This window comes from Centruroides sculpturatus, unplaced genomic scaffold (genome assembly GCF_000671375.1).
Source record: "Centruroides sculpturatus isolate CEXI.00-Female unplaced genomic scaffold, Cexi_2.0 scaffold863, whole genome shotgun sequence".
Lineage (NCBI taxonomy): Eukaryota > Metazoa > Arthropoda > Arachnida > Scorpiones > Buthidae > Centruroides > Centruroides sculpturatus.
This window is the reverse complement of record NW_019385531.1, coordinates 34,369-60,075: the sequence shown is the minus strand read 5'-3', so window position 1 is coordinate 60,075 and position 25,707 is coordinate 34,369. Positions and strand designations below refer to the sequence as shown.

Here is a 25,707-nt window from a genome sequence, read left to right as displayed (position 1 = left end):
ATTAAGGGAATTAATTATATTAAATTTTGATGCGAAAAGGTCGAAGGGATGCGGAGATAAAGGGGATCTTGTGCATCTCGTGTAGAGTCAGATTGTCAGATTAATGGGAATTTTACACGTTGTTACCATTTACAATTTTTTATAAAATCCGTCCCAATACCCAAAATTAAGATTTTTGCCGTTTTATAATAATTAAAAATATAAAAATTTTAGAAGTAAATTGCTGTTAAAATTAACGAAAAATAATCAGTTCTTTTCGTCATAAAAGATGGATTTCTTTGAATTTCCTTTCCTTTATTTTAAGTACAAACATGATATCCTTTTTTACAGAACAGTTTATATTTCGTCCAATTTTCATCTGTCGACCTAATTTAAAAAGAAAAGGCATTTGATTATAATTTATAATCCTCCGACAGAGGAAAAAATGAATGAAAGATTGGCAACACTTGCTTTGTTTGTATAGCGTTTGTAGTAAACACGTTGTGTGATGTAGGAATTTAGATTTGTTAAGACGATTGTGAATCCAATTATTTGTATAACAACAATAAAATTTTCAAAATTTTGGAAGGAGGTACGTTTTACAGTTCTTTTCCTGACCAATTATTCAAATATATTTACTAGGTATTTTCTAGGAAACGAAACTGAGCTCTGCGGCATCGAAAACTAAAACTGGGCGAAAAAAAGGTTTAAAACTGATCCACATCTAAAATAAAAAAATTGTCGTAGAGATCAATGTAAATTGACAGCAATCGAAAACTCGATTGGCATGTGGCGAGCATCCAGCTTACAAACGGCAATCTGCCCATAGACTTTACATGGCGAACTTTGACCTCGATGTTTGTTTATTAAGTTATGGCAACGCAACACTTGGGCGATCTGCCTAGGGGGATGCCTTCCGGGAGGTGTTTTTAAGGATAACTGGCCCCTATTTGGGAATTACAGACGTGAAGAAAACCCAGAAAACTCCACGCACAAACCCACGATCGAACTCCCAGTGTTTGGGGAATGGAATCGCTTGCCCACTGGTGAGCCCTTTCATTTCAAATATTTTGCCCCACAGATCAAACTTCAAAATTTTGGCTTTGTCACAATGTCAACCTCGCTGAGTTGTGCAAGTGATATTTGCAAACTATCGTGTTTAATTGTCCTGCAGTTGCTTTAATTTTCGATCACATACAAAACACTGATTTACACAGAGCCCTCTCATCAGTGTAACATATCATATATGTATTCATGTTGACAGCCTGTTGTGAAAATACCCTAGTCTTGCTCTGTGATACTGCATATCAAAAAAAAATGTCTTTTGACAATTCAGAGAAACAAAATTTTACTATAGGACATACACTATAGGCATGGGCGTAGCGAGGGGGGAGCCTGGGTGGGCACGGCCCCTCCCAGGGAACCTGGTGCCCCCCCAGAAAATCACAGCCGAAAAAGTGTTGAGTCGATTTGTAAACCTAAAGCTAAAATAAAAGTTTTGAATACTAAAAAAAAGGTGAACGGCTTGCTCGGTGCCCAATAATGAACAATAATTTGAAATAATTCAATTTTGTGTCAGGTTGGCCTCCACTAGGCCCCCCCATAACAAAACTCTGGCTACGCCCATGACTATAGGTGGTACAGATACAGTTGAACAGCAGGTGTTACGAAGAATCTGCTCCAGATCTCACTATGAAATTATTGTGCAAGAACAGTCGTGAATGTTATTTTTGTAAGTTTCTAGTCATCACTGAAACTCCACTAACCAATGTGGGCAGACCTTACATTTTCCCTTAAACTATTTCTTTTTCTACATTTCCCTCTAATTTCTGATTCTCCTAAATTTAGGGAAAACCCCTAAGTTGGCTTTACTGTATGAAGTATTATTTTTGTCAGAGGCATAGCTACCATGGAGCAGTTGGAGCAAACTGCTCCAGGCACACAACTCATGATGGCACCAAGTTATAAAGGGCAAAATAAAAACTTGTAAAAACATTTGTAAAAAATTTGTGGATGTAATAATTAATCAATTAACTATTAGATTTGAATGTGTTCGACAATTATGTACACTTTTCAAGTGCTTTTCTCCTGCATATCTTGTTGTGTCATCTGATAAAAATATTCTGAAACAATCAATTGTTACAATCAGCATATTCGCCTAGTTTTGGACCTCAACTGCTTCAATTTAAAATGTGTTTTTGGGTAAAAGAAATTACTTCTATAAGTGCAGTTGCTGAATTACTTTTATTTCACATTGCAGCCTCAAATAGATTCTCTAACATTATTGCAGCATGCCTCATTATTTTAACTTTACATGCGACGACAAAGAAGTTTTTCAAAACTAAAATTAATCAAAGCTTATTTAAGAAGCAGCATGTTACAACACCGTTTTAACTCTGGTTACTATATCCAGAGGCAGAGCTACGTAGAAACTAATAGGGCTTAAGCCCTGGGCCCCAAAAATTCCCACAAAAATTGAATTAATAGAGATGTTGCAGCTGACGTTTTCAACGAGAAAACATGTACGTTGGACATTCAGCACTGCCTTCCTATAAGCCTAGAAGTTTGACAATGGCATTTGGAACGTTGAGCATGATTCCACTGACATTTCAAACGCCATTGTCAAACGTGTAGGCTTACAGGAAAGTGGNTAAGCCTAACAAAATTTTTTTTTAAATAATAATCGTGGCTATTGTATCGTTAAAAATTATTTTTAAATTATTTTATTGCTCACAAAACAAACAACCACTCATAATTAGAAAATTAAGCCTAGTACTAGCATCCCTTTCATGGTCGAGCCATGTTGCCAGCAAAAATACCAAAAATTTAACAAAAATAACATTAAAGCAGCCAAGAAATATCCAAATATTTTAGCGCCGCATCACTAGCGGACATTTGAATTTGCCAACTAGAACGCGGTCAGTTTACCGAGGTGACGATTGATCGGAGGACGGATAATTGATGCTCTACTGTAAATAAATCTCTCTACTGTAGATACTGATGCTCTACTGTTTATTTCAAATTAAATAAATATAACTTTTGACGCTGAATCTGAAACTGTAATTACTTTTCCTTTAACATGAAGTTATTTTTGACGTGACATTTTTATCACAGAAAACGCGAGATCATGTGAATATAGTACACCTTACAGTGTCGAGTGATAAGTTACTGATCTCAGTTTATCGTAAGGATCGATTTTAAGACAAATTTATCGCTCTATTTAGTAAGGTTAAAATTTTAAATTAAAATCACATAATTTCTGGTCGAAACAAGCAGTTCCTATATATTTACTCGGAACCTGAAACCCTTAAGCTTCCTTATCTTATTTCGATTTTCATCTACGCAGTTACGATTCGAGATTAAGGACAGACGGACAACAGTGTTAATATATAGCACTACAATTTGAAAATTACAGCCCAAAAAGTTGTCTTATGTCTATAGTGTTTACTATGCATCATAACGGTCATATTACATGTGTGACTTGGACTTTCTATAGAAAATCAATGACACTGAAAAGATGAGGAAAATTTAAATATGAAAAGTAATGAACCAACTTAGTACAAGGCCAGAGGATAACTGGCCCCTGTACCAAAAAGTTAACCGCGATCTCCTCTATACCAAACATACTTTTAACACAATGAATGATGCAATTCTATCGTCTGCAGCAGTGACGTCGCAGTTGGTGGAAAGATTAGGGCTTACAAGTTCAAGAAGACCTTTCGAGGTATCCATCACGGATCCGAATGATATTGTGTGTGTGAATAAATCTCGATAGTGCTCAGATAATTAATTAATAATAATTGTAGTAAAAAGAGCATAATATCAATTCAAAAAAAAAATAGATATAATATTAATTTTTTAAACCACATGNTTAGTAATGCACAGATTATTCCCTTTAGAGAAACCAAAATTTTTATTAAACATTATAAACGTAACATGGATAAGTAAAGTAATATTTAAATCCATTGTTAATTTACAAATCTTTTTCCCTGCTTCTCCATCCAAGCTATTATTTTGTGATTATATTCTGATTGTTGGTATTCTGTCTTGTACAATTAACCAAGTTCATAATGATCAAAATTTTTGAATATTAATCAGTGTTAAATAAGCAAATTTAAATCATTTATTAATAATAAATATTTTAATTAGTTACTTTTAAATTCATATCTGTAGTTTAATCAGTAATCCATTTTTGTTAATTTTAATGTGATGAAAATATTCATGCAAATAGCTGTAGAACTTTAGAGGTAGAGTAGCTACAGAATCTTAGAGTATAATTTGTTGTTGATAGAGCCATGCTACTCGTGTAAATAGAGATGTAACATTATGAGTCATATTTTTTTTCATTGATAACAAATTTGTCTTTTATTTCAGAAAATGGGATCGGAACATAGTCATCAGTCTGCAAATAGTTCACAAAGGAATAACTCAAATAATATCCCAGATTCTAATCAAGTCTTAAGAAGTTCTTCTCCTCGACCATCTATTAGTTCAGATTCAGATATACCATATGTTTCGTATACTGTAAATAGACCAATTGGAGGTAGCTCATTATATATAATCTTGAATTGTTTTTTATTCTAAAATATATCATATATTACTTATATAATTACTTTATATTTTGATAAAATAATATTTAATCAATAAATATAATGTCTCACTTCTATATTTTCTGTTTTTATCAACCTTATAAATAATGCATATTATATCGGAGTTGTCAACTTTTTTTGGTTCAGAGACCAAATTGTACTTTTGAGCTTAATGAGTTGTTAGTAAACTAAGTACTGCTGAGTAATGCCATTGAGAACATTGCTAAACTTGTTTTCTTGATGCACTGTGCGCAGTGAGACTGCTGCAAGGATCACCCTCGCAGCAGTCTCAACTGGTTTGAGGTTAAATCTTCAGTGCTTATTTTAGTTGCTTTTCTCATTGCAGCAAAAATGGTTTCCTCCACAGTGAAAAAGTTGAATTATAATATGATGTGACAGGGTTTTAATCACCATGAATTGATATTCTGTTTGTACTCATTTTTCTTTTAAAATACTTATTAGTAAAATAAAATTCAGATTTGACAAAATTTGTATATTTAAAATGTTTTATCATCTACTTTATGTTGAAGAAAAAGCTGCATACACTAAATTTAAATCATTAATTTTACCTCAAAAACAGGTCATTGCAACAGAAAAAAATTACTTTTAAAATGTTTCAAATTAAATAATTCTCAATGTATTTCAATAGCTACACCGAGATCAGGAACTGCATCACTGCTCTATGTACATTGTTAAAAGATCTTCAGTAGCATTTGCATTACTTTCATGGTGAAAGCAGCAGTACTGTTCCACAACACTGAATTTAATAGCAAGCATAATTCATGGGCTATAGAAGTAATTATTTATCAGTATGGAAAATAAAGCATTGAATAAGAAAGATTATAAATATAAAACATTTATAATGCCTGCATTTTGCATAATATATTGATACCTACCCAAATCAGTGACAATTTCTCAATGTCACTAATATACGGTATCATTAGCAACACTTTCAATATTGATAAACTCAGTATAAAACTGATTATAATAGTATAAAAGAACAAATATATTTTTCTTTCCAGCAAAACTTTTTACTAAAACTAACATTTTCAGCCTCATTCATAGGTCTTCCTCATATAGAACATTCCCACAATAAACATTCAAATATAAGTACACTTTAAAATGAATCTACAGATTTTTAAAAATTTCTACTTATATTTAAAGTGTAGATGATTGCTTTGTGCTCTTATTATTTGATTTAAATTTTTTAATGCATCTATGATAGTTGAATTTAAGGACTCATCACATCATTTTTGAAAAAAAAGTTTAAGAGAAAGCAAGAGACCAATGTTTACTCTGCTATTTTTATTTGATTAAAGATGCATTTTGAAGTTTTACATCCACTTTCAGTTTAATCATGTTCATAAAACAACTTTCATTTCTTTTAGGTTTACAGGTTCTTCTGTTACTACAATATATTTTAAAAAAGATATCACAAATTATATTGTTTATTACATAAGGAATAATATTACAAATATTTCACATTTTAATATTTAAGACCATACATTTTATATTACAAAAATTACTTTCAAAGATTCAATACATGCTATCCAACAATATCTAAATAATTGTTACAATTGATATAAATTAAGTTTTCTATCTATAAGTGAAAAGTTTTTACTTATAAACCATAACAATCTATTAAATAACTATAAAGCACACATTCATCAAAAGCATGAGGTATATATTTTTGAAAAATGGTCTGAAACTAGATTCAAGAATTTAAAACCTCTTTCATCCATACATGGTCATTTACATAAAATTACCAAACTACATGTGACTGCTCCCCCTTTCAGCAGTAATGAATCATGCATTTGAAATCCTACATTATCATTTATTCTTTTTCTGTATTCATTTTTATAACTTATACATTTAAACTCTTATGTCATCAGAGGAAGTGAATAAAAGAAAATTATAAAATTACAAATAGAAGATAAATATAATATTAAAAAAATAACAAAACAGAATAAGAAATAGAAATAAATATATTCATATATCCATAGTAAGTAAATGTGTATAAAAGATGCCAGTCTAAGATTGATATTAACAAGCTCTTCCACATGATCCAGTGCTCCCTTTCTATGAGGTATTGTCAAAGACTTTTATGCACAGGATAAGGAGTCTACATCTTTATAATTATGAATTCCCTTCTCTTTGCTGCTTTAAACATCTCATGAAGCTCAGAGTTCTGATGTGATCATTCTTGTAAACAGTATGTATCATTAGCTTTTTTATATTTTTCTTCTATTTATAATTTTATTTTATTTACTTCCTCTGATGGAATAAGAGCTTAAATGTAATTCAAAATTTTATTAAAATTTATAGATTGATTTAAATGTTCAGTTTGTGAACCTGAAGGAAGAATGCCTATGAATGAGGCTGAAAATATTAGTTTCAGTAAAAAGTGTTGCTGGAAAGAAAAAAGATATATATTTGTTTATACTAGGTATAAATTTTTGTTTTATCTATCTGGTTAGAGTATTCACTGATATCATGTTCAAAATGTTTAGTTAAAATGCTTTATAAAGTACAGTGAGTTTCAGAACATATTCATTTTCATCTATTGCTGTTAATCACTCAAAACTATAATGTGGCAAATCACATTTAGGAAAATTGCTATATTAACCAAGTAGAAATAATGTGGGCCAAGATTAAACCTGTTTGATCTACTAGCTATCAATGAACAATCTTGTTTTATATTATAATTTTTACATAATCAATAAAGAAAATCCAATGATGTTTAATAAATTTATGCTGATTTAAAATATTATTATAATAAATTGCAAAATTTAAACTTAAATGTAATTAATAATATTGGTAAATAAATTATTGTTGCTATAATTTAAGGTAATTCTGAAGTAGTTAATGAACACTTAACTTTTTTTACATGGAAGATACGTTCCTCAAAACATTGTGTAAAACAACTGTGCAAAAAAAAAAAAAAAAAATACATTTCCTGTAGTAAACTGGGAGATATGTTCCAAGTCATTAAAATAAGATGAAATAACTATATTTTATTTGAAAAACTATGTAAAAAAGTGATGAGCATTTTCTTCAGTGTTGAGTATCTGTTCAGGAACATATTCCTCTCTTATTATTTTGGCTAGTTTTTATGGAAAGCTCTTGGCAGCATTTTCATCAGCAGATGCAATTTCTCCTTTAATTTTAATATTGTGAAATGCATTTCTTTTTAAAAATCCTGTCAGTCATCTTTCACTAGCAGAAAATTTCTTTCTTTTGTCTTGATTTACTTGAACACTTGTTGATGGTTCCAATTCCTGTAGTTTTTCATAAATTTGTACTGCTTTCTGCTTTATAATATTTCCATCCACAGGTACCCTCTTTTGCACCAAATCCTCAATCCAAAGTACCAAAAAAATTTTCATTTTTTCTAAGACAGCATCTGTACTGTACAATGATGTTTTTGAGCTAAGTTTTGATCTGCAGATGATAGATTTTCATATACAATTCTCAATACTTTGAATTGTTCTGACAGTTGTTTCATTCAAGCCAAAACTTTAGCCCACAGATGTTGAACCTTCACCACTCACTAGCCAGTCCAAGATTTTTATTTTTGTTTCTAACAAAATGACTTTTCTTTTCCTTTCCTTTGTAGTTTTAAACATTTTGAACTTGTAATCTACCATAAAAATTCTAATTAAAATGTTTTAATTAGACTTGTAAAAACTTATAAATTAGACATACTGCAAACTTGTAAAAAAATCATATCTATCTTTTTATTCTTTAATACATCTAATAGCATGATCTATGCATTTCACTCTGACAAGAATGTTATGAGCTAATGAAACTTCTGAAATGAACTGATTGAATGATGCAATACTTGAAAACTTACATAAATTAATAAATTAATTTTCATTTACTCTCTTTCTTTCTTTTTGTTTCATTTGCTCACATTGACAATAATTTTTTATTTTATTAAATTTTTAAATCCTGTCAGTTTTTTCATCAACCATGTTATTTCAGAATCATGTAAAAAAAAAAAAGAGTTAGATGTATTATATTTATAAATGAAAGCTTGTCTAATAAATAAGAATTCAAATAAAAATTTTATTTTATGGATTAATGGAGAATATGAATACAGTGGGTGATCGGTTAATGAACATAATTCATTCCATGACTTTGTTCGCTATCTGAAATGTTCATTAACTGATTATCGATTAACCATAGGTTTTTATGAGAATTTGATTAATTCATTCTGGAGACCCCAAAAAATAAAAAATATATACTTTTTTACTACATTTNACCTTTCGAGGTATGCGTAACAAATCTGAATGATATTGTGTGTGTGAATAAATCTCAATAGCGCTCAGATAATTAATTAATAATAATTGTAGGACAAAAAGCATAATATCAATTCAACAAGAAAAATAGATATAATATTAATTTTTTAAACCACATGATACAAAAATTAACTGATGTTATACACAGTAGATTTTCTTTCAACAATACACGATAGATGACGTCATATTCATTTGTGTAGGAACAGGAAAATACCACAATGTTGGAGTATAATTGTAACTCGCTATATTGTGTCATTAGAACACTGTTGAAGTTTGTAATACATTAAAGTTTAAGGCAACATTGAATTTATAATTTAAAATTATGTTATATTTAATTATCATGTGTATTTCACATAATAACGTTGAACATAGTATCAAGTATCAAATTGTATGTGACCCCAATTGTATCGTTAAAATGCCTAAAACTTTATAAAAATACTTTATCTAAAAGTACGTATCATATCATAATTTGTTTTAAATTACTTAAATGTGTTCTCTTAATAAGTATTCCCTTCAACATACAGTATATTTTTTACTAACATTAAGTAATACGTGATGTCCTTATAACAGACCTTATGTCCGAAAAGAGGGAGTGAATTAATGTCTCTCCCGATATGCATTTTGAGATATTATAAAGTTATAAAAGTTATTTTTTATTAATAAAATAATTACTAATACACTACTATTTAAAAACCTAAACATTAATGTATGACAAGTCTTTAATATTTAGAGCAGAAAGGCTTAAAAAAATGATTATTTATAAAGTCTACAGTAGCTCACATAACACGCATTCTATGAATCATAGTGGCTCACTAAAAGCGATGCGATTTCATGTCTGAAACAAAAGTACTTTCAACGGAGCCTGATTATTTGCTTTTTAAAAATTAGTTAATTTGCCTTAATATTTATCTTATTCATTATTATAACAACTTTGTTTAATACAAAATCTTATGTAGCTGTAGTCTGTGTAATGGGCACTTTACTTTCGTGTTGAGCCTTACTGTAAATCGGATATAACTATTCTTATGCCACAACTTTCAGTAGATTTTTTTACTTAAATGTTTTTGCTTAGCTATAATTTTCAACTTCGTTTCAGCAATAAATACAGTCGACCCATTTATAACACGAATTCCTATAGTTCGAATTTCTATATCACGGCAAAAAAATTGCGACAGTATTCGTACAAACATGCTAAAAAATTCCTATAATTCGGTAAAACGTAATCGCCGACTCGTGTCTCGACAGGATTGCACAAACTGTTGAGTTTAAACGAGCAGCGGACCTACTATTATTTAACGTCCATAAAAATTATATTTATATTAATGATGTCTNTATTATCATAAATTTTTAATACTTTTTCATTAACAATGAGCATTTCTTGTACAGTAAAATATAGTTAATATTAATAATAATATAATAATGGTAATTTATAGTATTATTTGTATTAACAAAAAATGTGTTCCATTGGACTTCAATAAGCACTATGCCCCGAAAAACTTAGATATGCCCCTGACTACATCAGTTGAAAAAACAATCATTTGTCAACTTGATCTAAAGAAAGTGATTGACCAATTTGCAAACGAAAAACGAGAAAACAATTTTGAAGTTTTTTAATGTATTGTGTATTTCTTATAAAACTAAACTTGCTTACATTTTGTCAATATAGTTTATATAACATGTAGTAAATATTATTAGGTACTCTGTACTTAAACAATTATATTTTGTTTTATTATTATATTTATACTAGCAGATGAGCCCAACATTGCTTGGGCGAAAAGTAACGATAGCAAAGATTAAGATTATAGATTATAGGTGATCTTATTCATTTTTACTGGGTGCAAGAATTAGATCCCTCTCTTCCGAGACTAATTAGAGAATTTTTGGATGGGTCTAAAAATATTCTCGATTTCTCGCAAAAATGCAAAATACCGCATCTAAAATAGTACAGTAGAAGCTAAGTTCTTCGTGGTAATCCTTAACCATCTTCCTCTCCACCCAGGTGAAATTTCAAAAAATCCTTTTTTAGTGTGCATTGGCATGGCATATCCTAACTACGTACCAAATTTCAGCTTTCGACTCCTAACTGTTTGGGCTCTGCGCTTATTATTATTATTATCATCAACCCATCTTGATTATATTATAAGATTTATTAAATTAAATATCTTATTGTTGAAATGCCTTGAATCTCAAATAAATTGTTATTAAGTAAGGTTTTAAATCGAAATAATTAGTTATGTTTTTAAATAAAATGTTCAAAATAAATTTTGTGAGACCTCTTCCGAGGAACAAGTGGCAAACCAATTTGACTTGCTCCAGGGCTCTGAATATGTAGCTACGCCACTGATTTTTGTCAACTTGAATTTTTTATTCTCAGTAACATAAGGCTTGGTAGAGGCCAGTGGTTGAGTAAGCAAATGAACAAATAATAAAAAGCATATAATACCATTCCTAAGTTTAGGAAAAATAAATTATGAAAATTATTATAGCATTTAACAGTAATTTGAATTAATGAGATACATAACAGTAATTTTTGATTTTTTTTTCCAGATATATATAGTAGATTTATTAAAGATCGTTATCAAAACACTCTTCGAGAAATTGGACTAAATTAGATGAGACTGAATTAGATTTCAGGTATAAAACTTTTCATTAGTCTATTATTTTAAAATTATAAAAAAAAAAAAAACTGTATTTTATGGCATGCAAGACAAATTTTATTCAAAGAAGGGACTCAAAAAATCATCCTGCACCTTATATGTGAAATTGCAATCTTCTATTCTCAAATGAATACTTCTGTACTGAATAATTTCTCCTAAATATTTCATGCTAAAATGAGAAGGCATCTTATATGCTGTAAAATACAGTAATCAAATTATGTTATTAAAGAGCTTTTCTAATAATAAATTATTATTAAAAGGAAAATATAAATACACATTACAAATTTTTTTGAAGCATTGCATTATATGTTTCTTAACATTGAGTACAAGTTTATTGAATATAAGTTTTGATACAAAATTGGAAATTTTTTAAAACTTAATATTTATTATTGATCTAAAAGATTATGCAATAGTTGTATCATTTTGAATCCAGTATTAATTTAAAATTTATACTTTAATTATTACACTTTTAACATATCTGATTTCATAACTGAAGTGTATTAAGTGCTATTTGTATTATTATAAATAGATGTATTATGATATAATAAGACAATATGAAAAGATAACAGAGGAATCTAAATTTTGAAAACATTTTTTACACCTTATATTCATTTTCTGGAAGCTTTATGTATTTTACTGGATATAATATGACAGAAAATGAGTTCATTTTTATTGTCTTGTATAATTTATTTTTCATTCTTATTTATTAATTATATATTATAGCATGGTCTACATTAGGATGAAATTCTGAAATCTTCCAATCTAAAATGCCAATTCACCTGAGGAAAAGAGCATTCAATCAATGCGTACTACCAGTTATGACTTACGGATGTGAAACTTTGACACTAAAGAAAGAAATAACAGCAAAACTCCAAATTGCCTAAAGGTCAATGGAGCAATGCATGCTTGGAATAACCAAGAGAGATCACAAAAGAATAGAGTGTATTAGGCAAAGAACTCAAGTAACTGATGTAATCCACAGAATTAATTCTCTCAAATGGCAATGGGCAGGACATCTGGCAAGGAGGACTGACAACAGATGGTTCACAAGAATCGCAATGTGATATCCACGGGGAATCAATAGACTCAAAGAACGTCCATACTTAAGAAGGGATTATGACATAAGGAAACAAGCAGGCAGAACATGGTGGAGAGAAGCAAATGATAGGCAAACATGGGCACAAATGACATAATTATGTAAGGGACGCTACACCATAATGTGAAATGGTAGAATAAGCTGATGATGATGATATAGACAGTATCATCAAGTAACTATCTGGACTCTTCCCTAGAAAAAACAAGCTTCCATAAAATCACAAGAATAACAAACAATAAAATGAAAACAGAATTACAAATACAAACAAGTTACATAACACTTGGTAAAATGAACAAGTTTTTTAAGTAGAAATCTGATTTACATACTCTTTTAAATTTTAAAAATGTTTTTTATTTAATTGACATGTCGTTTATATATTATAATTTTAAATCTTAAATAATATTTATTTCACTATTGTACCCAGAGAGGGGCTAAAGGAGCATGGGCCCCCAAGAAACTCAAAATAATAGGAAAGTTGAAGATAAAAAAAATATATTTAGAAGTTAAAAATTATATTTACATATGTATACAGAATTCTAAAAAATATAAATACAAACAGTGGTAGTTAACTGTATAAGACAATTAATAAAAATATCTTTTTTACTAATTTATAGTTTTATATTTATAATTATATATAAGTTAAGTTCTTTCTAATTGTTATAATATTTATAAATACAAAAGTTAAGATATAACTATTAATATTTTATATTAATTAGTAATGCACAGATTATTCCCTTTAGAGAAACCAAAATTTTTATTAAACATTATAAACGTAACATGGATAAGTAAAGTAATATTTAAATCCATTGTTAATTTACAAATCTTTTTCCCTGCTTCTCCATCCAAGCTATTATTTTGTGATTATATTCTGATTGTTGGTATTCTGTCTTGTTCAATTAACCAAGTTCATAATGATCAAAATTTTTGAATATTAATCAGTGTTAAATAAGCAAATTTAAATCATTTATTAATAATAAATATTTTAATTAGTTACTTTTAAATTCATATCTGTAGTTTAATCAGTAATCCATTTTTGTTAATTTTAATGTGATGAAAATATTCATGCAAATAGCTGTAGAACTTTAGAGGTAGAGTAGCTACAGAATCTTAGAGTATAATTTGTTGTTGATAGAGCCATGCTACTCGTGTAAATAGAGATGTAACATTATGAGTCATATTTTTTTTCATTGATAACAAATTTGTCTTTTATTTCAGAAAATGGGATCGGAACATAGTCATCAGTCTGCAAATAGTTCACAAAGGAATAACTCAAATAATATCCCAGATTCTAATCAAGTCTTAAGAAGTTCTTCTCCTCGACCATCTATTAGTTCAGATTCAGATATACCATATGTTTCGTATACTGTAAATAGACCAATTGGAGGTAGCTCATTATATATAATCTTGAATTGTTTTTTATTCTAAAATATATCATATATTACTTATATAATTACTTTATATTTTGATAAAATAATATTTAATCAATAAATATAATGTCTCACTTCTATATTTTCTGTTTTTATCAACCTTATAAATAATGCATATTATATCGGAGTTGTCAACTTTTTTTGGTTCAGAGACCAAATTGTACTTTTGAGCTTAATGAGTTGTTAGTAAACTAAGTACTGCTGAGTAATGCCATTGAGAACATTGCTAAACTTGTTTTCTTGATGCACTGTGCGCAGTGAGACTGCTGCAAGGATCACCCTCGCAGCAGTCTCAACTGGTTTGAGGTTAAATCTTCAGTGCTTATTTTAGTTGCTTTTCTCATTGCAGCAAAAATGGTTTCCTCCACAGTGGAAAAGTTGAATTATAATATGATGTGACAGGGTTTTAATCACCATGAATTGATATTCTGTTTGTACTCATTTTTCTTTTAAAATACTTATTAGTAAAATAAAATTCAGATTTGACAAAATTTGTATATTTAAAATGTTTTATCATCTACTTTATGTTGAAGAAAAAGCTGCATACACTAAATTTAAATCATTAATTTTACCTCAAAAACAGGTCATTGCAACAGAAAAAAATTACTTTTAAAATGTTTCAAATTAAATAATTCTCAATGTATTTCAATAGCTACACCGAGATCAGGAACTGCATCACTGCTCTATGTACATTGTTAAAAGATCTTCAGTAGCATTTGCATTACTTTCATGGTGAAAGCAGCAGTACTGTTCCACAACACTGAATTTAATAGCAAGCATAATTCATGGGCTATAGAAGTAATTATTTATCAGTATGGAAAATAAAGCATTGAATAAGAAAGATTATAAATATAAAACATTTATAATGCCTGCATTTTGCATAATATATTGATACCTACCCAAATCAGTGACAATTTCTCAATGTCACTAATATACGGTATCATTAGCAACACTTTCAATATTGATAAACTCAGTATAAAACTGATTATAATAGTATAAAAGAACAAATATATTTTTCTTTCCAGCAAAACTTTTTACTAAAACTAACATTTTCAGCCTCATTCATAGGTCTTCCTCATATAGAACATTCCCACAATAAACATTCAAATATAAGTACACTTTAAAATGAATCTACAGATTTTTAAAAATTTCTACTTATATTTAAAGTGTAGATGATTGCTTTGTGCTCTTATTATTTGATTTAAATTTTTTAATGCATCTATGATAGTTGAATTTAAGGACTCATCACATCATTTTTGAAAAAAAAGTTTAAGAGAAAGCAAGAGACCAATGTTTACTCTGCTATTTTTATTTGATTAAAGATGCATTTTGAAGTTTTACATCCACTTTCAGTTTAATCATGTTCATAAAACAACTTTCATTTCTTTTAGGTTTACAGGTTCTTCTGTTACTACAATATATTTTAAAAAAGATATCACAAATTATATTGTTTATTACATAAGGAATAATATTACAAATATTTCACATTTTAATATTTAAGACCATACATTTTATATTACAAAAATTACTTTCAAAGATTCAATACATGCTATCCAACAATATCTAAATAATTGTTACAATTGATATAAATTAAGTTTTCTATCTATAAGTGAAAAGTTTTTACTTATAAACCATAACAATCTATTAAATAACTATAAAGCACACATTCATCAAAAGCATGAGGTATATATTTTTGAAAAATGGTCTGAAACTAGATTCAAGAATTTAAAACCTCTTTCATCCATACATGGTCATTTACATAAAATTACCAAACTACATGTGACTGCTCCCCCTTTCAGCAGTAATGAATCATGCATTTGAAATCCTACATTATCATTTATTCTTTTTCTGTATTCATTTTTATAACTTATACATTTAAACTCTTATGTCATCAGAGGAAGTGAATAAAAGAAAATTATAAAATTACAAATAGAAGATAAATATAATATTAAAAAAATAACAAAACAGAATAAGAAATAGAAATAAATATATTCATATATCCATAGTAAGTAAATGTGTATAAAAGATGCCAGTCTAAGATTGATATTAACAAGCTCTTCCACATGATCCAGTGCTCCCTTTCTATGAGGTATTGTCAAAGACTTTTATGCACAGGATAAGGAGTCTACATCTTTATAATTATGAATTCCCTTCTCTTTGCTGCTTTAAACATCTCATGAAGCTCAGAGTTCTGATGTGATCATTCTTGTAAACAGTATGTATCATTAGCTTTTTTATATTTTTCTTCTATTTATAATTTTATTTTATTTACTTCCTCTGATGGAATAAGAGCTTAAATGTAATTCAAAATTTTATTAAAATTTATAGATTGATTTAAATGTTCAGTTTGTGAACCTGAAGGAAGAATGCCTATGAATGAGGCTGAAAATATTAGTTTCAGTAAAAAGTGTTGCTGGAAAGAAAAAAGATATATATTTGTTTATACTAGGTATAAATTTTTGTTTTATCTATCTGGTTAGAGTATTCACTGATATCATGTTCAAAATGTTTAGTTAAAATGCTTTATAAAGTACAGTGAGTTTCAGAACATATTCATTTTCATCTATTGCTGTTAATCACTCAAAACTATAATGTGGCAAATCACATTTAGGAAAATTGCTATATTAACCAAGTAGAAATAATGTGGGCCAAGATTAAACCTGTTTGATCTACTAGCTATCAATGAACAATCTTGTTTTATATTATAATTTTTACATAATCAATAAAGAAAATCCAATGATGTTTAATAAATTTATGCTGATTTAAAATATTATTATAATAAATTGCAAAATTTAAACTTAAATGTAATTAATAATATTGGTAAATAAATTATTGTTGCTATAATTTAAGGTAATTCTGAAGTAGTTAATGAACACTTAACTTTTTTTACATGGAAGATACGTTCCTCAAAACATTGTGTAAAACAACTGTGCAAAAAAAAAAAAAAAAAATACATTTCCTGTAGTAAACTGGGAGATATGTTCCAAGTCATTAAAATAAGATGAAATAACTATATTTTATTTGAAAAACTATGTAAAAAAGTGATGAGCATTTTCTTCAGTGTTGAGTATCTGTTCAGGAACATATTCCTCTCTTATTATTTTGGCTAGTTTTTATGGAAAGCTCTTGGCAGCATTTTCATCAGCAGATGCAATTTCTCCTTTAATTTTAATATTGTGAAATGCATTTCTTTTTAAAAATCCTGTCAGTCATCTTTCACTAGCAGAAAATTTCTTTCTTTTGTCTTGATTTACTTGAACACTTGTTGATGGTTCCAATTCCTGTAGTTTTTCATAAATTTGTACTGCTTTCTGCTTTATAATATTTCCATCCACAGGTACCCTCTTTTGCACCAAATCCTCAATCCAAAGTACCAAAAAAATTTTCATTTTTTCTAAGACAGCATCTGTACTGTACAATGATGTTTTTGAGCTAAGTTTTGATCTGCAGATGATAGATTTTCATATACAATTCTCAATACTTTGAATTGTTCTGACAGTTGTTTCATTCAAGCCAAAACTTTAGCCCACAGATGTTGAACCTTCACCACTCACTAGCCAGTCCAAGATTTTTATTTTTGTTTCTAACAAAATGACTTTTCTTTTCCTTTCCTTTGTAGTTTTAAACATTTTGAACTTGTAATCTACCATAAAAATTCTAATTAAAATGTTTTAATTAGACTTGTAAAAACTTATAAATTAGACATACTGCAAACTTGTAAAAAAATCATATCTATCTTTTTATTCTTTAATACATCTAATAGCATGATCTATGCATTTCACTCTGACAAGAATGTTATGAGCTAATGAAACTTCTGAAATGAACTGATTGAATGATGCAATACTTGAAAACTTACATAAATTAATAAATTAATTTTCATTTACTCTCTTTCTTTCTTTTTGTTTCATTTGCTCACATTGACAATAATTTTTTATTTTATTAAATTTTTAAATCCTGTCAGTTTTTTCATCAACCATGTTATTTCAGAATCATGTAAAAAAAAAAAAGAGTTAGATGTATTATATTTATAAATGAAAGCTTGTCTAATAAATAAGAATTCAAATAAAAATTTTATTTTATGGATTAATGGAGAATATGAATACAGTGGGTGATCGGTTAATGAACATAATTCATTCCATGACTTTGTTCGCTATCTGAAATGTTCATTAACTGATTATCGATTAACCATAGGTTTTTATGAGAATTTGATTAATTCATTCTGGAGACCCCAAAAAATAAAAAATATATACTTTTTTACTACATTTATTTATATGTAATAGTAAAAATACATATATACACAGTCTTGCATTTTTATTAGTCATGTTTTTTCCATTTGTGGGGGTTAAAGAATCTGTCTAATGTCAATTGATTTTCTCTCTTCAAGATTTTTCAGAAGTAATTAATAGCATTGCAATTGTAGAGTTCCCTAAGCCTATTAACCTCAACCTGGTTTGGATGCCATTCTAAGACTGTCGTTCTGACATCATCCCACTTCTTGAAAAAATGTTTAATAGCAGATATCGACATTAATTCTCTTTTTCAGAAGAAAACGTATCTCGCAGAGTTTCTTGGTGTTCCTTATTCAAGAATTCTTTGCGTTCTTCTGTTATCAGATCTGTTTCAGGTTCCATTATGAGTTCTTCAACGTTCTTTATTTCTCAGATGTGATTTTTGTCACTTCTTTAGCTGCTTGAGTCTTCTTGATAGTACACTATCTTTCTTAGATAAGATTGAACTGCGGCCTACTGTAGACCTGTTTAAGCCATACTACCCAGCAACAACAGACATCAGACATCTTCCCACTTTCCACATTTGCTATTAAACTCTCACTTTTCAAAAATAAAAATCGATGCAATATTTAATGAGTGTTCTCTCGACAGTCTCATGAATACTATAAAAAAATTGTTTCTGTCAGAAAAATAAAAGGCTGGAATTACAAGGGAGAGTTTCAAAATTCAGAGGAATACTATCCGGTCAGTATATATCAGTATATAATTGAGCGTTGATGTCAATGTCTCCTGTGCTCCAAAAAGTTTCAAATTGTTGTCTGAAGACAAGGGAAGACCAATCGGTATTCATTATTTTATGTCGCTTCTTCTTGTGTTTGTTCTATGAGGTGCTCGTTATCCAATCATGTTTTCGTTATCTGAACATAAAAATCTTTCACAAACGTGTTTGTTATCCGATTGTTTATTAACCAATCACTTTTTTTTTTTTTTAATTTATTTACTCTATTGAGAGTTTTGTATCTTTATATGAGCCATTGATTTTGAAAGTGGAGCAAGTCCATTTTGTTATTGCTAGATATTTAATGGTTTGCATTTGAATGAAACAATTTGAATGCTTAAAAATATTCGTAAGCAGTAATAGACTTATTTTGTATTTTTTGTTGTCTTATTTCATGTAAATTTAATATGCAATAATAGTTATCCTGTAACATATTGTGTGATGCAAAAGGCGGGGTTACACAAGTTAGGGTTCAAGTACCAGGCCTGGATTTTATGGGAGCAAAAAATATAACAATCATATACTTATAAATTCACATTAAATATTTATTTAATTGATCAGTAGTGAAATAAATAAACAATGATTAATTATAACAACAATTAGTATATATGTCAAATGAATGTATGTCTCTTTAATCCAACAAATTAAGTTCAGTAGACTATCCTGAAATGCATAAAGCTGTATTAATAGTCTACTGAACTTCATTTGTCAGATTAAGAGACATACAAAATAACAGCTATCATAAGTGATATTTAGAAGTATATTTCAAATATTCAAAAGTCAAACAATCAATTCAAATTTCCACCAAGAAAAAAAAATACTCAAAGTATATGTTTCCTGTGCTGATTGCTTATCAGAGACATTTCTACAATGGTCGCTGTCAGGAACTACATCACACTGCTGGATGGATGTATCGTCTTTTATTTGGTTCTCCATGTAGCTCTGCACTACCCTATTTACATTTATTTGCATTATAGGATCAGTCACCAATGCAAATTAGTATCTTTTGCCTTTCTCTTTTGAATTTTTGCACATTGAGGGTTTAGGAGTTTCTGTCCTTAGAAAAAAAGAGAGACCCCCAAAAAGAAAGTAATAACTGTAACTAAAAATAATGCCCAAAACATAAAATAACGATCGGACTTTGACTCCTTACAATTCGTTTTAGATGAAAAAAATTATGGTTTGGTAAGTGCCAATAGACTTGCCTCACTTTCAAAAGCAATGATTTGTTGAAAATGTTGATTTTCTTTGAATGAAATATAATTAAAATAACAAGAAATTGAATATTTTATTTATTTACTTATTTACTTTATTTCAACATTTCAAAGTTCTTTTGAAAAGCTACAGTAAAACAAAAAATAAATTTAATTTTATAGGAAAAAGTGGAGAACATAAGAAAAAATAATCAATAATAAGTTTTATGCATATAATTATATTTCTTAGTTTAGATCAGTGTTTCTCAACCTCTAACAAATCGTTGCCCCCTTCAATAAAACTGTTACGTAGTGTCGCCCCCTTCACTTCAAAATTCTGATGCCGCGGGCCAAGGCAACGCCAAATTCGTACTGCATTGAATAGACTAGTGACTAGTATAATGTTATTTGTTTAATTGTTGTACGATATAACGAATAAAATATCTAATTGTTCTTAATATAATGTTTTACTATATCACCCAGTAAATTGTTTTTCGCCCCCCAAAATATAAATTGTTACTAATCGCCCCTCAACATGGAAAAACGTCCACATGGGGCGATATCGCCCCTGTTGAGAAACACTGGTTTAGATGGTGCAGATTTTTAAAGTATTCATGATGAATGGATACATAGGGTACATAGATGGTACATAGGGTAATAAATCCATCATATCTTTATATTTTTCTTTAGTAATAGGCCTAGTTTTTTCATTTAGAGATGATGATACTATTTTTTCAAAACTACTTGGCCTACCCCATTTTGGTGATAAATCAAGAGTTTTAAATTGCTAATCTTTTTCCATCAATGTTTTATAAAACAATTTATATGGCACATTTCTTGAAAGTCTTATCCAGAAAACATTCAACCAATTGACAGTTTATCCATCAGTATTATTTGTTCTTTTCAAAATTGCCAGAGGTTTGATTGAATAGAAGTCTTCACTTTTCATTTCATGTACTAAAAATGCACTATATTTGCAACATTTCTTTATTAATTTGTAATAATCCTGGGGAGTATACAGCAAAGTGGACTTGCTTCACTTTCAAAATCAACTCATAATAAATATTGTTGATGATGTAAATTACTAGTAACAAATTTATACTGATATTAAAAGATATTTATTGTGAATTGATTAAAAGCGTTAATTTGTAATAAGAATTAGCTTAGACCAAAAAAATAAAATCTTTTTAACTTAGCACTTTCAAAATTATAAAATTTTAATCCACAATTAACATTTTTGGCCATTTTTAATGGCCTTCATCTGAGAGTTGAGCTAAAAGGTTTTTGTTTGATATATGCTGTATCCAGTTATCTTAAGGTTAGAAAATTTATGTATAGTTCGCCTATAATTTTTTAGAGATGCTTATTTATAATATATATCTATAGCCAAGAAACAACTACACTTTGTTCTTGGCATTCTTTTATAATAGACTTAATTAAGTGAAATGTTTTTATGATTATGAAACAATACAAGTAAATTTTTTTATACGTATAAATACTTCCTCAATTGTTTTTATGTAACTTATATAATTAACAATATACTGTAATAAATAAATGAATGTTTAAATATTTCCTGTCTACTAGCTAGGCACTAACCAATATAACTAGAATTGTTTGTTTAATAAAAATAAACAATTAAAATGAATAGTGCAACACTTGATCCAGGAAGAAGTCCCAAGATTTATTTCAGATCACGTGTTTTCGGGATTACATTCCGTTGTCATATCCTACAGAATTGGAATAAAAAAAATGTCAGATGTTCGAAAGCCTTTGAACATTTGGAAATTTCGAGGATTTGTTTAAAAGTTTGATTGTCTAACAGAATATAAAACAGACCAAAAACATTTTTTTTGATGGGATGTTAGGCCCAAAAAATATTTAATCTGTAGTAAATCTTTGACTTCTTCATTGATTCTAGCATTATGCTATTCTTTTTACTTCTTGTGGAGTCATGTTAATTATTTAGACAAACAATTAACAACAAAAAAGATGTATATAAAATCAAACTTGATATATGTTAAGAATCTGGCTGTGCTGTTTGATTATTATCAGTCTACAATAGGGCTAATTAATTATTGAGCAACTAAATAATTTGAACTAGAGATTAAGTTGCCATCTCATGTTAAGTTTAATCATTAGAAATAGTTTAGAATATTCTGGAAGTAAAGATAAGCTTAAAGTGGAATTCAAACCTGCAACTCCTGCTTACCACGCAGATGCGTTACTAGTTATGCTACCTGGACATCTGCCAGATCTTTGCTTCTAGACTAATTAATTTAGATATAACCATATTGGTCGCTCACTACACTGTATGGTAATATCTTGTAATTAATTGTTGTGGAAATGAATATTGAATGGGGGTACTGATAGTGTAGCTGGTAACTCATCTACATGATAAACAGAAGAATAATTAAATGATAAATTCAGTGAATAGGTTCATGTGACTGTAATATTATTTTAATTTCACATACAATAACTTTTTTGTTTTCCAGGTCCATAATTCATATTGGTTTATTTATATTTTTATGTCAATTATTTTACCTCTTTAATAGTGTTCCATTCCAATATTCCACAGTAATGGTATATTTTAATTATGTAATATATGTTAATAAAGTAAATTAATTAAACATTAAATTTAATGTATATGCGTGGGAGGTGGCAACATGGGTTGAATGTATTGTGGTGGAGAAATGAGACTGCCATGTTTGAAGCTCCAGGAAGCCAGTGAGATGTACCAGTTTTCAGTTGTGTGTGAATAAAGAGTTGTCCGTGTTACCTGATCAGTATTACTGAGTCATTTTTATAATACATAGTGACAGGGATGGGCTAATGTATCAAATCCCAGTGCCAGAAGTGTTTAATTTTCATCCTGAAGATTGGAGAGCATGGATTGGACATTTCGAACAATTTCGAACATCGTCTGGACTCCATAATAAAGAAGCTGACCAGGTAAATTCTTTAATATACTTAATGGAACAGAAAGCCAAGGAAATTTTGGCATCATTTAGTCTCCCAGAAGAGGATAGAAATGACTATTCCAAAGTTAAGGCGGCATTCGAAAAATACTTCATCCCAACTAAAAATGTTATATACGAAAAATATAAATTTTATTCTTGGTTTCAAGAAGGAGAAACAGTGGAGAATTTCGTAACTTCATTATATAGTCTTGTTAAAACGTGTGATCTCCCTGCGTCGTTTCAAGATGAAATGATTAGAGACAGAATAATTTGCGGCATTAGAGACAAAAAGATTTTGGAACGTTTGCAACTAGAAACAACTAACTCTGGAAAAAGCAATAAACACTGCCAGACAGGCTGAAACAGTGAAAAAGCAGCAGGAAGCTAAGAACAATTCTGGCTATAACATATATGCATTAGGCAAAACTTCACGTAGGTAGAACATATTTTTGAAGCTGGAAGTTACTGATGGTTTATTTACTGGAAACAAAACTTCAAATTCCTGTTATTGGTATGGAAAACCTGTGAAACTACTAAACTAAATTGCCCTGCATGTAAGGCAGTGTGTAATAAGTGCAAAAAAGTATGTCATTACGCAAAGGTCTGTAAAGCTAAAGTAGGTATAAATGAAATAGAAGAACCTAACCAAAAGTCATTTTTGGGACATGTTAAAGGTAATATTAGTGTTAAGAAACAGGCCAATCAGTAGATTGCAAACATTTTCATGGGAGACATTCCTTAAACTTCAAGATTGACACAGGGGCAGATGTCACAGTTATATCATGTGACACGTAACAGAGTGCTCTCTCGTGTTAAATTATGAGAATATATACAGCCCTGGAAAGAAAACACTGGATGTTGTGAGAGTGTTTACGGAGAAGCTAAAAAATAAGAGATATCGCATCCAAGAAGACATATATGTTATTGGTAAACTAGAATGTTCCTTGTTGAGTGGTAAAGCAAGTGAACAGTTAAATCTTGTTAAAAGAATACAGAAACTAAACTCTGCTTTCAATCCACTTAAAAAATTCCCCAATTTATTTCATGGGATTGGGAAAGTACAGAAACCCTATCACATTAAACTTAAACCGGAAGCAATGCCTTTTGCCCTGGCAGTTCCTCGAAAAATACTGTTACCCTTGAGAGATAATCTCAAGGAAACTTTGGATGAGATGGTAAATAAGGGAATAATCAAGGCAGTAGATGAACCTGCAGAATGGTGCACTCCAATGATTTTGGTTCCGAAGAAAGGCGAAATAAGAATTTGCATCAGTCTATCTAATTTGAATGAGAACATTGAAAGAGAATACTTTTCAATGGCATCGGTCGATTATACACTCAGCCAATTCCGTAATCCAAAAATCTTTAGTATTATTGATGCTAATGCAGGGTTTTGGCAGATCACATTGGATTCAGAATCATCTTACTTGACAATGTTTGTAACACTCTTTTAGCAGGTTTAGATTTACTGTTGCCATTTGGAATTAAGTCAGTGCCTGAAATATTTCAGAAAAGAATACATGAAACAATATCAGAGGGTCCAGGAATTGTAGGACTAATGGATGAATTTGTGATATTTGGGGTCACAGAAGAAGAACATGATAAACGTCTGCATGGAGTTCTTCGTACATTTCAGAATGCAGGATGGACTTTAAATGCTGAAAAATATCAGTTCAGAACAAAAGAAGTCAAGTATCTTGGTCACTTGAAGGTATAAAATAGAAGCAATAGTGAAGCTTACAAGACCTAGCTCTGTCACAGAGCTGAAAAGATTTTTGGACATGAGTGGATTCCTAAATAAATTCATACCAAGGATGGCTGACGTTGCAAACCCTCTATATGAATTGTTAAAGAACAATGTAGAATGGATATGAGCACAGGCCAGCACAGGAAACATTGTTCCAAGAGATCAAGAATCAGCTATGTTAAACTCCAGGATTATCAAGATTATCGATGTTTGATCCAAAGAAAGAAACATATATTTCCTGTGATGCATCATCTTATGGTATTGGTGCTGTGTTGTATCATAGTAAAAGTGGTCACGTCTCCAATTTGCTAAGCATCTCGGACATTGTTGGATATCGAGAAATGATATTTGGAAATTGAAAAGGAAGCTTTGGCAATTGTTTGGGCTTGTGAGAGATTCCACGACTATATAATGGGCAAAGTCGTGAATATTGATACAGACCACAAACCGTTGATACCAAGTTTCATGTCGAAGGCTTTGGACAGTCTTACTCCAAGACTGCAGTGAATGAAGCTACGAATAATGAGATATGATTATATCATTGTATACAACCTGTTAAAGCAGCTTTTAATTGCAGATGCGTTATCTCGTAGCCCCATACCCGAACAGAGGAATGAAGATTTGACCGAGGAGGTTGAGATATATATTCAAAATATCATCGATACCTTTCCTGTATCTGATACATGGTTAGCGTAAACTGTGTATTTACAGGAGAGAGATCCAATTTGAAAAATTTTGATGAAACTGTGAAGAA

At 29.5% G+C, this 25,707-nt stretch overlaps 1 long non-coding RNA gene and 1 pseudogene across 2 annotated transcripts; both read left to right on the top strand.

Moving 5' to 3' along the window:
- The first annotated feature begins 436 nt into the window (after positions 1-436).
- Positions 437-16,766, top strand: LOC111639877. 2 transcript variants are annotated; one of them, XR_002759165.1, is made up of 5 exons: positions 437-571; positions 11,417-11,503; positions 13,838-14,006; positions 16,056-16,264; positions 16,378-16,761. It is a non-coding gene; the product is annotated as an uncharacterized LOC111639877 (long non-coding RNA). The 2 variants fall into 2 exon arrangements; XR_002759164.1 differs by having other exon boundaries at positions 16,056-16,766.
- A 5,068-nt stretch (positions 16,767-21,834) lies between these two features.
- Positions 21,835-25,707, top strand: LOC111639872 (annotated as a pseudogene).